At 57.5% G+C, this 14,815-nt stretch overlaps 1 protein-coding gene across 6 annotated transcripts in view; it reads right to left on the bottom strand.

Annotated features, from left to right (window-relative positions):
- Positions 1 to 14,815, bottom strand: part of CYTH1 (cytohesin 1) — a 77,029-nt gene that overhangs the window by 22,825 nt on the left and 39,389 nt on the right. The window contains exon 1 of one of the 6 annotated variants that reach the window (XM_084983424.1): positions 6,980 to 7,373. The exons of the other annotated variants lie outside the window; for them this stretch is intronic. The gene's annotated coding sequence lies outside the window, so the exon portion shown is untranslated. Of the gene's footprint in view, positions 1 to 6,979; positions 7,374 to 14,815 lie in introns of those variants that run through there. 6 annotated transcript variants of the gene reach the window in all.

Genomic DNA, 14,815 nt, shown 5'->3' with positions numbered 1-14,815 from the left:
GAAACGAATCTGACTATGAACCATGGGGTTGCGGGTTCCATCCCTGGCCTTGCTCTGTGGGTTAAGGATCGGTGTTGCCGTGGGCTGTGACGTAGGTCGCAGACTCGGCTCGGATCTGGCACTGCTGTGGCTGTGGTGTAGGCCGGCAGCAACAGCTCCGATTAGACCCCTAGCCTCCATATGCCACGGGTGCAGCCTTAGAAAAGGCAAAAAGACGAAAGGAAGGAAGGAAGGAAGGAAAGACGTTTGAGGAGGTTCCCTTGTGGCACAGCGGGTTGAGGATCCGGCCGCTACCACAGACGTGGCACAAGCTGCGACTGAGGCCCGGGTCTGATTCCTGGCCCGGGAACTTCCACATGCCACGAGTGTGGGGACAAAAGAAAGAGAAATGCATGTGCTTTCAGAAGCCAACCTCCCCCTTACACACAGTATCCAAGACAATACCCTCACCATGTGAAATCCATTGACATTTTCTATTGCTTCACTCTTAGTTTTCTTAACAGTGACTGTTGTTGCCCATGAAATTGGTTTTGTAGCCTAATGAAAGCACGGGGTCCTGGGGTTTGAAATACACTCTTATAGGATACGAGAGGCTGGAAGACACAGCCATTCAGAGATTCCAACAGACCACCTAAATCCAGCCCAGGCCTTCCAAGTGCGGCCTCAACTGAGTCTCGGAGGCGAGCATCCTAACAGCTGGATCAGGAGAAGGTTAGCTGACAACGGACCAGCTCTAGTTAGAGCGAAACCCATTCTGAGAAGCAATAACCCCATTCGAGAGAAAAGCATGCCTGACGGGGTCTCCCTGGGCTGTTTCTGGGCTTCCTTCTAGTCCTCAAAGATGAGATGTTCCCTTTGAGAAACTAATTTCTTGAGGTTCCAGAAGACAAACAGTCATCCCAACAACATGGTTGTGAAAATGGGAGGCAGTGGTTTACTTCTGAACAGCTGCTCTGTGGGGGAGCGACGGGTGGGCTCTGATTCGGAACCTCGGCGTCGACTGGATCGGATCACCGGTGAGTCTCAGGCGGAGGCAAGACTGCGCTCCTTGCGACAGGGCTGGTGAACAATGGACCACGAGGCAAGAGCGTGTGTCTCAAGAAGCCGTTGCCCCGGTGGCAACTCTCGGTGGAGGCTTCCTTCTCAGAACCTAAGCACCCAGGCGTTCAGGGCTCGCGCTCACACACACACACACAAACACACACACATACACGACAGCTTTCCGGAAGGTCACAATCGAGCTTCTGCAGGACAGCCTCAAACTGTGCCTGTCGCCCTCCACCTCTGCTTTGGAGAGAGGAGACAAACGGGGAAGAGGTACACACCTGCCGTCTCCCAGGGCAGAGGCGCCGCGGGCAAATTCCCAGGACTGGGGAGGCAGAGCGCCAACACCTCCTGAGCAGAGTCCTCGGGGGCGGGGACCTCGCACGCCTGTCACTGCCATGTCCACAGTGCCCGAGGTGCCGAATATGTACCTGGCACAGGCAAACACCAAGGGCCTGGACTGCCTGGAGGTGAGCGCGCCGGGGGAGGGTGCCCGGGGCGGGGCCTCTAGCCCCACAGCTGGGGGGCCTGGAACGGTCCCATGGAGAGGTCACTTCTGCTCCCCGCCCGTCCCCACACCCAGAGCTGCCACACCGCCTCTCCACCCACAGAGACGGCCGAGCCTCCAGCCCGGAAGGGAAACAGCGGGGCCGGGAGAAGACCGGCCCCAACCTGCCCCCGGAGCAGAAAACTTGACAAGAACAGGAAACTCTGAAAAGGAGGCAACTACAGAAAAAGAATAAGCTCTGGGACATTAAATGCATCTTCCCCTCTGGCCTCTTCCAAAATAAGAGAGGTCAACAAGGGACTAATAAAAGACAGAGTTAAGGCGCTCCCGCAGAACAAAGAGCAAAAGAAGAGCCTTGAAAAAAGCGGCACATCAAAATATAATAAGCAAGAGGGCCGTTCACTCTGGAAAACAAGGTGGAAGCGTCCAGAGAAATCCTGAGAGCAAAGTTCAGAAGCAGGAGGATGAGGAGTAAAGAGGGAACCAGACCGCCCACGAGTGGAGACTCGGGCTCCCAGAACAGCGGGTGCCCGCCCCGGACAGCGGAGGCTTCTAAACTCTGAAGGGAAACGACGCTGAGCCAACGGACGGCTCACGGGGCAGAGATGATCAGATCCAGAAGACCGCTGTCCGGAGCAGTGGGCCAGAGTGAACAGGAGGGCACTGGAGAGGCTGCCCGCTTTTTAGGGCGGCACCCACGGCACATGGAGGTTCCCAGGCCAGGGGCTGAGTCGGAGCTACAGCTGCCGGCCTCCACCACAGCCACAGCCACGCGGGATCCTTAACCCACTGAGCGAGCCCAGGGATCGATCCCGCAACGTCATAGTTGGTTCCTAGGTGGATTCGTTTCCACTGCGCCACGACGGGAACGCCACTGCTATTTTTTTTTAAAGGAAAAATTAAAATGTTGGCCTGTGCTTACTAGAAAAGATAGGTCTTCTCCGTCCCAGGGGCAGACAGAAGATGCTTCTACCAACGTGCAGTCAGAGCCAGCAAGACAGTTGCTCGCATTGACTCCGCGGCAGTCTCCGGACACTGCCCGCGCCGTCTCTCAATGGCTTCTCCACACCGCCCTCGGTCACCTTAAAGCACAGCGCTGCTTCCCTTTGGGTTCGACAAATCACTTGAGAACTTTCCCCCCCAAAAAAGCAGATTTAGATCTCATTTTTTCTCGTGGAATTTTGCTTTGAGGAAAAAAAAAAATCTCACATTTTCATAAATGCATTTTCCTCTGCTCAACTTATCAATGAGACACCAAATCTTCAGCTCAAGCTGTCATTCTCATGTTGCCCATAAGAAAAAAAAAGAATTCCCCCGACAAAATGCTTAATGTCATTTAGCAGCATGAAGAAGAGTCAAAACCACGGCTCGAGAGCTGGAGGGGAGAACGGCCCCTGGAACCCGGCCGGCGTCCCAAGGCGCCTGGCAGGCCGCGGCCAGGACGGGAAAGGAACAGCGGTGCTCAGAAGCCACCACGTCCACGCGGCACCTAGAGTCTCTGAGAAGGCAGCGGGGGCCCCTGGGAAAGGCGTCTCTCCGCTCGTGCCCTGGCTCTCCTGCGCAGCCACCAGGGTTAAACTGTGAGGGATCTGCGGATGGGCCAGATGGCAGAGCAACAAACAACCCCTCCCCCGACTGCCACGTGCGGCAGCCACGCTTCGGTGCCAGGGAGGCAGCTAAGCCCTCTTCCCCTGAAAAGAATGGCAACCAGGGAGGCAGCAGCCTGCGCACAAAGGGCACGGAGCAGAGGGCCCGGAGGCTGGGAACTCATGCCTGCAAAGGTTAATTTACGAGGTGTCCTGCTTACAGCGCGGGACCAGCCCAGCGGCAGCCCCTCGCCAGCCCCTCGCAGGGTTCCAGTTTAATGAAGGGGATTAAAGAGCCCCCAACAACAAGGGGCCATTGTGCTCGGCAGTGAATAGAAGAGCCACACAGGGAAGCTTCTATTTATTTCTTTATTTAAATGTGGCTCTGCAGATTTTACCCGGCAGAGACCCAGAGCTGCAACCGGCTTCATCCAGCGCATACAAAGGAGACGGTCTTAAAGGGACAGCATCCTCCTTCCGCCAGCTCTGGCTACTGCAGCAGTCACAGCTCAGCTTCTCCCTCCCCAGCGGCCGGGGGCGGGTGCCGGGAGACCTGAAGTTCAACCGAAAAGGCAGTTCTTCTGACAGCAGGAAGACGGGCGACTGCCCGTCAAACGGGACCGTGCCATCTGTCCCCCGACCCAGGGGTGACATCCAAGTGCTGGAGCTGCACTCAGGGCCCAGACACAGCTCCCCGAGGTCCACCAGCTACTCCAGGTCTCCCCACTCAGCTTTAAAATACTCATTTGCCTTATTTTTCCCACCCTAATCATCACCCGTCAGCCTTCTCCTACAGAGCCCCAGCCTCAGTGTAGGAAGGGCCAAATTCAAACCAGCACAGCAAGGCAACATTTTACAAGGGGAGGCCGGGCGTCCAGAAGGCCTTCCCTCTCCCCATGCGCGGAGAAGGTAGACAGACAGGTCTGGTCCCTCCGGAGCCTGGGCCAGGCGCCCTGCTAAGCAAGGCCGAACCCTTTCCAGGCTGGAGTGTCCGTGAAACTGAACACACACACAGCCTCAGAAAGCACCTGCCAGCCTGGAGCCGCAGCAGCCGGGCCTCCCTGTACCTTCTCAGAAACTGTCACTGCTCCAGAGGGAACAAGAGCTGCTCACAAACAGATTTGGGTGCAAGAGCACAAATCTGGGACTGAAGGCAAGGCGGTGTGTCTACTGCCTCCAAAGAGAGAGGTCAAAGGGCCCAAGCACCGGCCAGTGCAGACGCTCAAGTCAGACACTGGCTCTGTGTGGGCCGCGGGGGGAGTCACCGGGTCTCCCGGGAGATCCCAGCGCCGTGGAAAAATTCAGAAGTCAGAAAGAACTCAGGTTTTGGAGACACCAACGTTCAGTAAACTTTCACAAAACTCCCAACCCTGTGCTGACGTCAGCAATCCATGAGGTCAGATCCCACGACAAGGGGAAGGAAACAACCCACCCTCAGGGCCCGCAGGCCAAGGTAACGGAGAGGCTGTGAAACAGAGCAAGGGTGACTAAGGGGCTCCACCGACAGCCTCGCTCCTGGAGACAGACCCAGACCAGAGGGCGCAGGAGGACGTGACCTAGCCCGGAACCTGGTGACACACATACGGCCAACGGTGTGGTGACCGAACCACCTCGCACCTCTCGAGACAGGCCGCTGACTCTGGGAAACTGTTCCTTCCCTTCCTACTAAGTCAATCCTTTGCAAAATGTAATACCACATGCAAAAAAAAAAAAGTAATACCACATTATTCTGCCTCAAAAAGGAAGGAAATTCTGCCACATGCTACAGTGCGAAGGAACCCAGAAGACACCACACTAGTGAAAGAAGCCCCAAAAGGACCAGAGCTGTACGACTCCACTCCCAAGCAATCCCTAGAGAAGCCAAACTCCCAGGCAAAAGGTGGAAAGGCGGGCGGGTGTCTGGGGCTGAGGGAGGGCGAATAGGGAGTCAGGGTTTAATGAGGACAGGATTTCAGTTTTGCACAAGTTCTAAAGACAGACAGTGATGATGGCTGCACAACAATACGAAGGTACTCAATAACACTGAACTGTACACTTAAGATGCCCAGTTTTATGTGACGTATGTTTTACCATAGAAAGTTGCAAACCAAACCAAACAGCCAAAAATTTAATAGTAATAACCTGCCCTCCTGATTTCTACTCACCTCAGTCCCTTTCCCTAGAAGCTCTGCTTTGACTTTGCGTAAAGCTTGTGAAAGTGTCTCACCACCCATTTACTTCCTAAGATATTAAAAAAAATTGAGACCCGTGAACAGGACCGACGAGAATTAAACTGGCGTAACTGACATTCAACATGGGCAGAGAGAAGAGCCTTCCAGCAAACCGCCAATGTGAGTGCCTCCACTTCTGGCATAAACCCTTTCCACGCAGAAACCACCCAGTCTCCCACCTACAAGTATGGGGAAGATTCTACTACCATAACCCGCATCTTTAAGGCAAACGCAGCTCCTGGCTCAGTCTTAAAGACACCTCATCTAAGCGCTAACCCGACAGCTCAGGCCTCGCTGACCGAGACCAGACTCTGCCCAGGGACTGGGGGTCTGGGGCGACACCTGCGTCATGTCCTCGCCTAGTTGCTCCGTGACCACCTCTCCCCACCCCGGTTTCCTGAAGCTCGGAATGGGCCTGCCACCGTCCCTGTCCTTCCCAGGGCGCAGATGTCCGGGAAACAGCCCCATGGACTGTCTCAGGAAAGCAAGATACTTTATCTCCTCGCCTGACACAGAGAAGAAAATCAATATGCTTAGCTAATAAATTCTAGAACTCAAAGATTGAGTCTGCATAATGTGATGATTTAACTAGCTAAACAAGGAGAAAGGAGGTCGCATTTCAAGGTAGTAAAAGAAGCAAAGTCATAAAATCTTATCCCAAGTTTGGTTTGGTCAAAGAAAGCTAACATCTGCTTTCAATAAAAGCTGAAAACTGGGAAATAATCGCTTTCAGAACCTCAACCTTCTCTCAAAGCCAGCAGCAGTGTCTGACCGCTGGAAGACTGCAGCAGTCTCTTTCCAGACGCCTAACTCCCAACCTGTCTCCAAGGCTGCCTTTGAAAGGACCCTAGGAACTGAAATCTGTGTTCCACCTTGGGCTCCTTGAGACAACACGGAGGGCCCCCGCACTCCCACCCGCTCTGGAGAGCCTGGGAGTCCCCACCCCAGCGGGCCCTCCCGCCTCCGCCCCCGCCCCCATCCCCCCATCCAAGCAGAGAGAGCAGCAAGGCAGAGCCAGGAGCCGCCACTGCACAGCTGTGCTGCCACACCCCTTCCTCCAAAAGGAGGCTCCATGGGGGCCTGAAAAAGTCAGTTCTCTCTCTTCACCTGCCTTCCTAAAGCCTGTCTGTAAGCTGGCCCTCTGTAAAACCGCGACTATGTCTGCAGACTGAACCAGCTCCCTCCTCTGACAGCTGGCAGCTGGAACAGACCCCCAGCATGGAAACCGAGGCGGGATCCAGCCCCCGCCTACATGCACTGTTGGAAAGGGGGCCACCCCACCCAGGGAAGGCTCCAGAGTTCTAAGTGAGTAAAACGAAAACTCCTGGGTGGGTCAGGAGGGGGACCTTCCTGAGTTCGTCCCTCTGCTTTCTGCCGTCCTCACCAAAGCAGGACCCCAGACATTGGTTATGAGCTTGTTCCTCAATCTCAGGCCTAAAAGGAACCGCACCGAAGGCTTCAGCAGCTATTTTGAACGGAAGGCGCTCCTGGAAAATCCTTAAGCGGGGAAAGCCGAACGCGAACCCACAGGCAGACAAGCGGAGAAGCAGCCGCCAGCATAAGAGCGGGACTGCTCGCTCTCCGTGCAGCTCCACGCCATGGGCTCACGCACCACCCACGCGGCCTCTTACCCAGGGCGGGTCCCCTCTGCTGCGGCCCCAGGATCCTGGCAGACCCGGGGCGGCGACGTCAAAGCCCAGGCCGGTGGCAGCTCTCGGCTTCAGAGGCCATGGTGGCCCAGCAGCGCGACCCCGCGATCCCAGGCCCCCGGCCGCCCCCCCAGCTCCCCCAGCTCCGGGCGGAGGCAGGGACAGAGCACGCGCGTCATATGTGCCCGCACAGCCGGGGCAGAGGCGGCGGCGGCCAGAGGAGACAAAAGCGGAGCAGAAACCCGGGCGGAGAGGGTGCCGATGCCGGTGGGCAAGGCCGGCGTGGACGGAGAGGGCCGCGTGGAGCCGTGGCCGGGCGGACACTCGTAGCGAGGGCCGGCGGCCGTGCTCCGGACTAATTTCCATGAAGGCAATTACCGCGGCCCCGCCCCCCGCCCCGCCCCGCCCCGCCCCCGGCCGGGAGGGGCCGCCCCGCGAGCGGTTGCGCAAAGGCTGCGGTGGCTTCTCTCCCCCTCGCAAGCAAGAAGCTGGCGGCGGCTTCACCGGGAGGATGTTAACCCTTCCTTGAGGTGCCCTCTCCCTCCAGAGCCGGTCCGCAAGGGGAGGGCCCACCGTGCATCATCCCTTGGCACAAGGCTGCCTCCTTGTGCGACCCCGCGGCAGCAGGCAGTGATGCAGACAGGGCTGCTCCGACCTAAGCCGGCTTCCGTCCTCCGCTGCCCTGGGCCCCTGTCTCCACGTGGGATGCCCCAGCCTCCCACTCAGTCCGTGTGCCAGCCGCTATCTCCACACACTGGCCTGGGGTTTCCTCACCAGAGGCTGCAGTATCACGTCCCACTACATTCTGGTTAAGGGTGATGGGGCTGGTGGGTCCAGGGACCACACGGTAAGATGGCTGGTGAGGAGAAACATCCCCACCACTGGAAAGGAGTGGCTCTCCAACTCCAGAAAGGCGGGGGGCACCAAGGGCACCGTCAGACACGCAGATCTGGGACCCCAGCCCCCAAGACGCACTTTCACAGGTACGGCCCCTCGTGAAACCAGAACTCGGCCAGCTGCAGGTGGTGTCTGCAGACCCCTCTGGGAAGGGCTGTCTCTGACTACCAAGAGACATAAGGATTTTAAAACAAGTGCCACACAAGTGAGGAGAAAAGAGAAGAGAAATCACTGCACTAGATGAGGTTCTCCGATCTCACCACTACTGGCAGGGTGGGCACCTTTCCGAGAGGAGGGCATCCTGCGCCCTGCAGGCTGTGTAGCTGCACTGCTGCCTCCACGCTCGGGACGCCAACAACACGCTGCCACCCCCAGAGGGCAACCCCAAACGCCTCCAGACGCTGCCAAATTCTGTGCTCCAGATAGGCAACAAACCCCGCGCCCTCCCCTGCCTTGCAGTCCTCTGTCCTGGGGACCCCCACTCACCCAGGCTAACATGGGCCCCATGCTCTGAGCTCTCCCCGTCACCATGACGGGGTCACCACACCTGACCAAACACTTGGGCTCTGCAGCCCAGCCTGTCTTTACAGAAACAGCCACAATATAAGCAATTTTATTTTTGTGTCAAAATGGCAGTTCTCATCTAAAAGAATCATACCAAATTCATGAAAAATACACCCTAAAATTATGAAACTTTACTCTCAGCTGCAGAAGGAGACACGTTTTCAGCAAACATGTGGACTGAGAGTCCCCTTGGGCCGCTGGATCTGGCAGCCTCCCCCCCCTTCCCCGCACCTGGCCCCGGGGTGGGGCGATCCCTCCTCCCCGGCCCAGCAGGGCTCCTCGTGGCCAATTTGTCTCTGCCTCCTCCTCGCTGTCCAGAGGCTCAGCTCTCACAGGGAACCTCCTCTGTTCCACAAGCTGACCGTCACTGTATGGCCTTCCCCACGCCTCCGAACATGTCTGTGGCATGCCGGTTAGCATGTTCCCAGGGGCTCATCTGTCCCTGAAATTAAGCTCTAGCTCGCCAGTAGAAAGTGTAAATCCCCTCACAGCATTCTGCACCGTCCAAAGGGTGCACTCCCGGCCGCAGATGCCGCCCCAGCTGCCTGTGCCAGACTCGGCCGGGATGCAGAGGCGCCCCTTCCAGTCCCCAGCCAGGACTGAGCAGCAGAGGCGCCACTGCTGGGCTGAACTGCAGCCTGTGAGCCTGGGCAAAGGCCTGGGCATGAACCCAGGCCAGGCCGGCTGGCAGCAAGGCCCACACAACTGTCAATTCTCGGCACGGACAGCATGAACCAAGAAAGCAAGGAGACCAGAGGCTGGAGGGAAAGGCCACGGCCAGGAAGTCTGCCGTGTGGCCCGCCTCCCACCTACAGAAGACGATGGAGACTCAGTGGCCCCACATCAGGCCCGGGAAGTCCCCACCAAGATGGGAAAAAGAGACCGTTCGCAGGCCAGTAAGCTCAGGAAATCTACCAACAGAGAAAATAAGAGCTTTAAAAAATTACTTCCTCGGACTCAAAGTTCAGCAGTCTGTTGGGGAAGGTTACCGCCCATAAACCAGTCGCCCTGTCAGCTGCTGCAGAAGAGACACGACGACGAGAAGACATGGGCTTGGCCCCGAGGAGCTTCTATCTTGCTGCTCCTTTTAGAGAAGAATCTAAGTGCCGCATTCCTGCTGGCGACGGGTGCTTACGGGGTCAGCGACAGCGAAGCGGGCGGCCAGGTTGTCCCAGGAGGCCCCACAGAGCTGAGGCCAAGTGGGACAGCGACCGACGCCAACGAAGGAAAAGAAGAAGGAACTGGAAACGCCTGGGAAACTGCACACGTCACACCGTGTCCTCTGAGGGCGGCCGGGAGGTACCTGGGCTGCTGCGTCGCTGAGCGGGAGGCAGGGCAGAGCGTGGAAGCGGCCTGAGGGGCACTGCGAGAAAGGGACCCGCAGCTCTCCTGTGCTGTTGAGGGGGCAGTGACGAGGACACGGTGTTCGTCCAAGGCAGCGCAACTTCGCCCCAGCCGCAGGGACCCCGAGCCCAGACAGCTCCTGAGAGGCAACGCATCTCTGTCCCTCAACTCGCCAACCCTGTCACCCGGGCAAGGGCCCCGCACCAGCCCCGGCCGCCTGGCCAGCCAGGCCCCGCGCCTCTGTCACGTGAACCTCAGGCGGGAGCTTCTACCAACCCGCTCCGGGCCTGGAAGGCGCTGGATTATTCTTTAGTAAAAGCTAGAAGCATGAAGTCTTCTCCAAAGACGCCAAGACGGGCTCCTGCTCCCGCTCTGAGAGGGCGGCGCTCCCATCTAACCTCCAAGGAGGAAAGCAGGCTCCGCACACGGACACCAACCCGCGTCCGAGCTGCCCAGGGTCAGAGGAGGGTCTCTGAGGTTGGAGGGAAGCGTGGGAGGAGCTGGGGGCACAGACCCAGGCCCTGCCGGCCGCTCCGCTCCCTCCTGCCCTCTGCGGGGACAGACCTCGGGGAGGACGGAGCGGACGCAGCCGGGTGGGCAAGGCCCCGAGCCCCCAGACCCAGGGTGGCACACGCCCCTCTGCTGCCCGCTGGAGGAGGCCAGCTGACCCGTGCGAGGAAAGGCCTTCTTCCTCCAGCGCAGTCGGACCCTCGATTCGACCCCAAACCCTGGCAAACTGCCCCCAAGTGGCATGACGCGTGTGGCAGGAGGAGAGGCCCGCTGGGAAAACAGCGAGAGCTGAGCAGAGGACGGAGCCCCCACCAGGGGAGGCTCTCCTGGGCACGGGCGGCGTTTCTAAAAACGCTCTTTACCTCGCCACCGAGAGGTTCACCAAGTGGGACAGACAAAACGGCGTCCGAGCGCGTAAGGAGAGGGTGTGGATGAAGAGCCCAGAAACCTCTGGGGAGGAAGAAGGCGGCGGGGGCGGGGAGTGTCCGCACATCACAGCTTGTGCGGCGGCAGTGACCTGACAGTCCAGCACCGGAGAAGAAGACCAGCCGGAAAGAACCTCAAGAAGCACTGAAAGACATGGGTGGCCTTTCTTTCTTTCCTTTGCCTTTTTTTTTTTTTTTTTTTAAGGGCCATACCTGTGGCATATGGAGGCCCCCAGGCTAGGGGTCAAATTGGAGCCGTAGCTGCCGGTCTACACCACAGCCGCAGCAACGCCAGATCCAAGCCAAGTCTGTGACCTACACCACACTCACAGCAACGCCGGATCCTGAACCCACTGAGCGAGGCCAGGGATCAAACCCACGTCCTCATGGACACCAGTTGGGTTCGTTAACCACCAAGCCAAAACGGGAACTCCCCAGAGGTGGCCTTTCAAGTCACAAAATCTCATGAAGAAAATATAAAGAAAAAATACAAAAACAGAAAGAAAAGTAGGATTATTCAGCCAATGGGGATGGAGAAATTAGCCAACTAGTCACTTGAGGGAAAACTAAGCTGAATGCCAACTTCATTTCCCTAAGAATAAATGCAGCTGAATCAGATTTTCATGTCAAAAAAGAAACCACAAAAACTCGAGAATAAAGCACGGGTTAATATGGTCACAATCTCAGAGAGTCCGTTCGGCTTCGGAGCGGAAAATAAAGCTCCATGAGCGCAGATGCAAAGAGCCAGGACGACAGATGCGCGAACCCCGTGGCAGAGGTTAGCTTCTTACACGGAGAGCAGCGCACAGAGCACAGAGACACGGGGGAACACAACCAGTGGCGGACAGAAAAGGCAGATGCACACAGAGAAACAGGCGGGGCAAATGCCAATGACCTTTCAACTCTCCAAAATTAAAACAGGACCACCAGCAGTCCGCCGAAGGAAGTGTCCGATGGCCGAGGGGCAACGGGCAGGCAGGCGGGGTGCTGCGGGGATGGTGAACCAGGGCCCCCTCCGCGGTGCCCTGCCTTGCAGCCCCCCGGCCCCCGAGCGACCTGCTGGGCACGTTCCCCAAAGCACAAGAATGGTAACGACGACACACCATCCGGGCAGCGGGAAGGAGGAGCTGCAGGTGGACGCCAGGCCAGGAAGATCTCCCAGACTCGGTGCCACGGGAAGCGCGGGACGGCACGCGCAGCCCCTGCGCCAGAAGACGCACCCCACTGAGCAGGACGCACCAGCAGTTGTCCACGGCGACCTCTTCAGAGACAAGGCGTGTGACAGGGCCACCGAAGCAACGCTTCACTGTATACCTTTCTGTGCATCCGGACCCACAACGAAGGCGACAGTTTATGTTGAAATTTCTACTCAGAGAAAACATGGCAATGTCACCAGCCGCGTACCCCCAAACACCTGCTCGGGTTGATGCCCGCGTGCTCCTTCTGCAGAAGAAACATACCGCAGGCCGTGTAACCCGTGACCCCCGCGGGAACCACACCATCACACCCTGGTTTCCCGTACATGGCATTCCTGCTGGTCTCTGTGAAGCTGCGTCCTCAGCCCTTAACAGAGGAAGCAAAGGAGAAGAGACTTAAGAGGCCAGAAAGCGGAGGCGCAGAGACAGCCTCTGCCTTGGAAATAAAACATGCTGAGTTTCCAGGTCGGAAGTTAAGCTGTCAGGATTTCTCTGTAGAGGAAGGGCCAGGACGTCGTCTTCGTAAGCAGGGAAGGCCGGGGGGTGAGTCCTGACCGTGAGCAGAGCTGGGGCAGCGGGACTGACTCTGCCACCCCAGCCCGGGCTCCGGGGGGGACACAGAGGGCGAAGGCAGCACCTCTCAGCGGCACTGCTCGACGCCAGCACCTGGCCAGCCTCCGCGCCCCGCAGGCTGTGGCCCCCGCCTCTCGTGACTGTCCCCACTGCAAGACGGCCCCATCTGAGCTCCCTCTCCACAAGGTGATGGGAGAAGAGAGCAGCCGTGACAAGAGTCTTTTTCTAGAAAGGAAACCACGACTGGGCTGCAGCAGACAGAGAGGAGCGACCAGAACAATGTACATTCAGTGACGCGGCTCTGGAGGGGTCAAAATGCAAGGGACACGTGAGAACTGGACACTTGAAGCAATCTCCCCCAGGTCTAGCCCTCCGCTCTTAGTGTAACCACAGCCGAGTGTATGCGGGTCCTGGCAGCGAACCTTCCAGAGCCACGGGCAGGGTTGGACCACAAGGTCCTGGGCCACAAGGCCGATAGCACCCGCCTTGCCTCCAGACGTGTCCTGCCGAGACCCACACTGCCCAGCTCTTCCTTCCACAACACGGGCTCCTCGGACAACCCCACCTGCTGCCCCCGCAGTCACCTGCCTCTGGGACCTGGGCCCCAGCCACTGGCAGCCAGCCCTATGCTTCATATTCCACAATGAAGAGAACTTGCGAGCCTCAGATGCTTTTTTCAGAGCTGCACGCAAGCCCGATGCTGTCCCCCTCCTTCATCAAGAAGAAAGGGCAGCTCTGACCCTCCATTCAGCACCAGGCACTCGCTCTGGTTGTCTCCCAGAGAGCCTATGAAATTCAGACCAGGAGCTCCTGTTGTGGCTCAGCGGGTTAAGAACCCAACTAGTATCCATGAGGATGCAGGTTCAATCCTGGGCCTTATTCAGTGGGTTAAGGTTCTGGCGTTGCTGTGAGCTATGGTGTAGATTGTGGATGCGGCTCCGATCTGGCGTTGCTATGGCTGTGGTGTAGGCTCGTGGCTATGGATCCGGTTCGCCCCCTAGCCTGGGAACGTCCATATGCCACAGGTGAGGCCCTAAGAGGACCAAAAAAAAAAAAAAAGAAAAAAGATTCAGCCAGAGCCAGTCCCTTCAAAGCTGGTCGTGGCAGATGGTTCTGCAGGTCTGCTGAGATGTGTGCTCTGTGCAACGCCAGGCACTCCCGCTTAAAAATAAAGATGTCACCACTTCTGATTTTGAAAAATACAGCCTCAGCCCATGAGGGAGGGAGAAGTATCTGGGGGGTGCTCACTCATAGCACCTTAACTTCTCCTCCTGACACGCGCCTCCGCCTAAGCAACCTGCCCAACGTGAGGCTGGCCCGGCTACAAGCAACACATTTAGAGAACAGGAGGGGATGAGGGGTGAGTTAACACCAGAGAGACTACTTCAGATGCAACCTGAAAACCCACTATCCCAAAGGAGAGCCACTCTGCGCTCTCCAGCCCCTTTTCCCACGTAACTCTGCCCTAGAGTCACAGCGTGTCCACAGCTTACAAATCTTTTTTCATTTTCATTTGAACTTGACAATAAAGTCCAACCACGAACTCTGCACACTTCCTGACAATGAACTATGCACTGTTACCTCCAGTTTCTAGGGGAGGTAAGACTCCTTGAGTGTGAAGAGTCTCCAGAGCTGAAATTCTAATTAAACTATTCCTGGCCAAACAACTCCAGACTGAGCCCAACTCAAGCTCACTGGCTGAGGGCTCAGCAGAATCAGCACCCCGCCCTTGCACTCGCCCAGCCTGTGCTCGGGGCTGGGATTAAGTAGCCCCGGACGTGCCCTGCACAAGGGAAAGGCCAGGGAGAGGCCAGGTGCCAGGGACGGCGAACACACGTCAGGTGGGGCCCAGGACACCCGGCAGAAAGCCTTTCTGTGCACGGGTGAGGGCTGTGTGTCCCACACACCAAGGAGCTCAGAGTCCTTCCCAAAGAGAGGGGTCAAAGGTTAATCAAAGGGGAACAAACACTAAAACGAGCAGATTAGGAGGTGCCCGCTGGCCCAGCCGTTAAGGACCTGGCACGGTCACTGCTGTGATATGGTCCTAGGGTGCAGGTTCGATCCCTGGCCCAGGAATTTCTACATGCCCCAGGCCAAAACAAAACAAAAGGACGAATAAATAGCCCATTAAACAGCCCAAGCAGGAAAGAAAATGGTGCCCAGTTCAGTGAAATGGTTGCTCTCCGCTGGCACACGGCTGCACGGCTAGAGTGGAAGTCAGCGGTCGGGAGAACCAGAGGCGACGCCTCGTCTGCAGCAGGACGGCGACCGCGGACTGTGGGGCAGGCGGAGTTGGGCTTCTTTAGAAC

Source organism: Sus scrofa, chromosome 12, assembly GCF_054392235.1.
Source record: "Sus scrofa isolate SSC_HxYL_T2T_F1_AM1 chromosome 12, Sscrofa_HxYL_maternal_Yorkshire_Landrace_v2.0, whole genome shotgun sequence".
Lineage (NCBI taxonomy): Eukaryota > Metazoa > Chordata > Mammalia > Artiodactyla > Suidae > Sus > Sus scrofa.
Note: the sequence above shows the minus strand (reverse complement) of the source record. Positions and strands in the feature narration are given on the sequence as shown.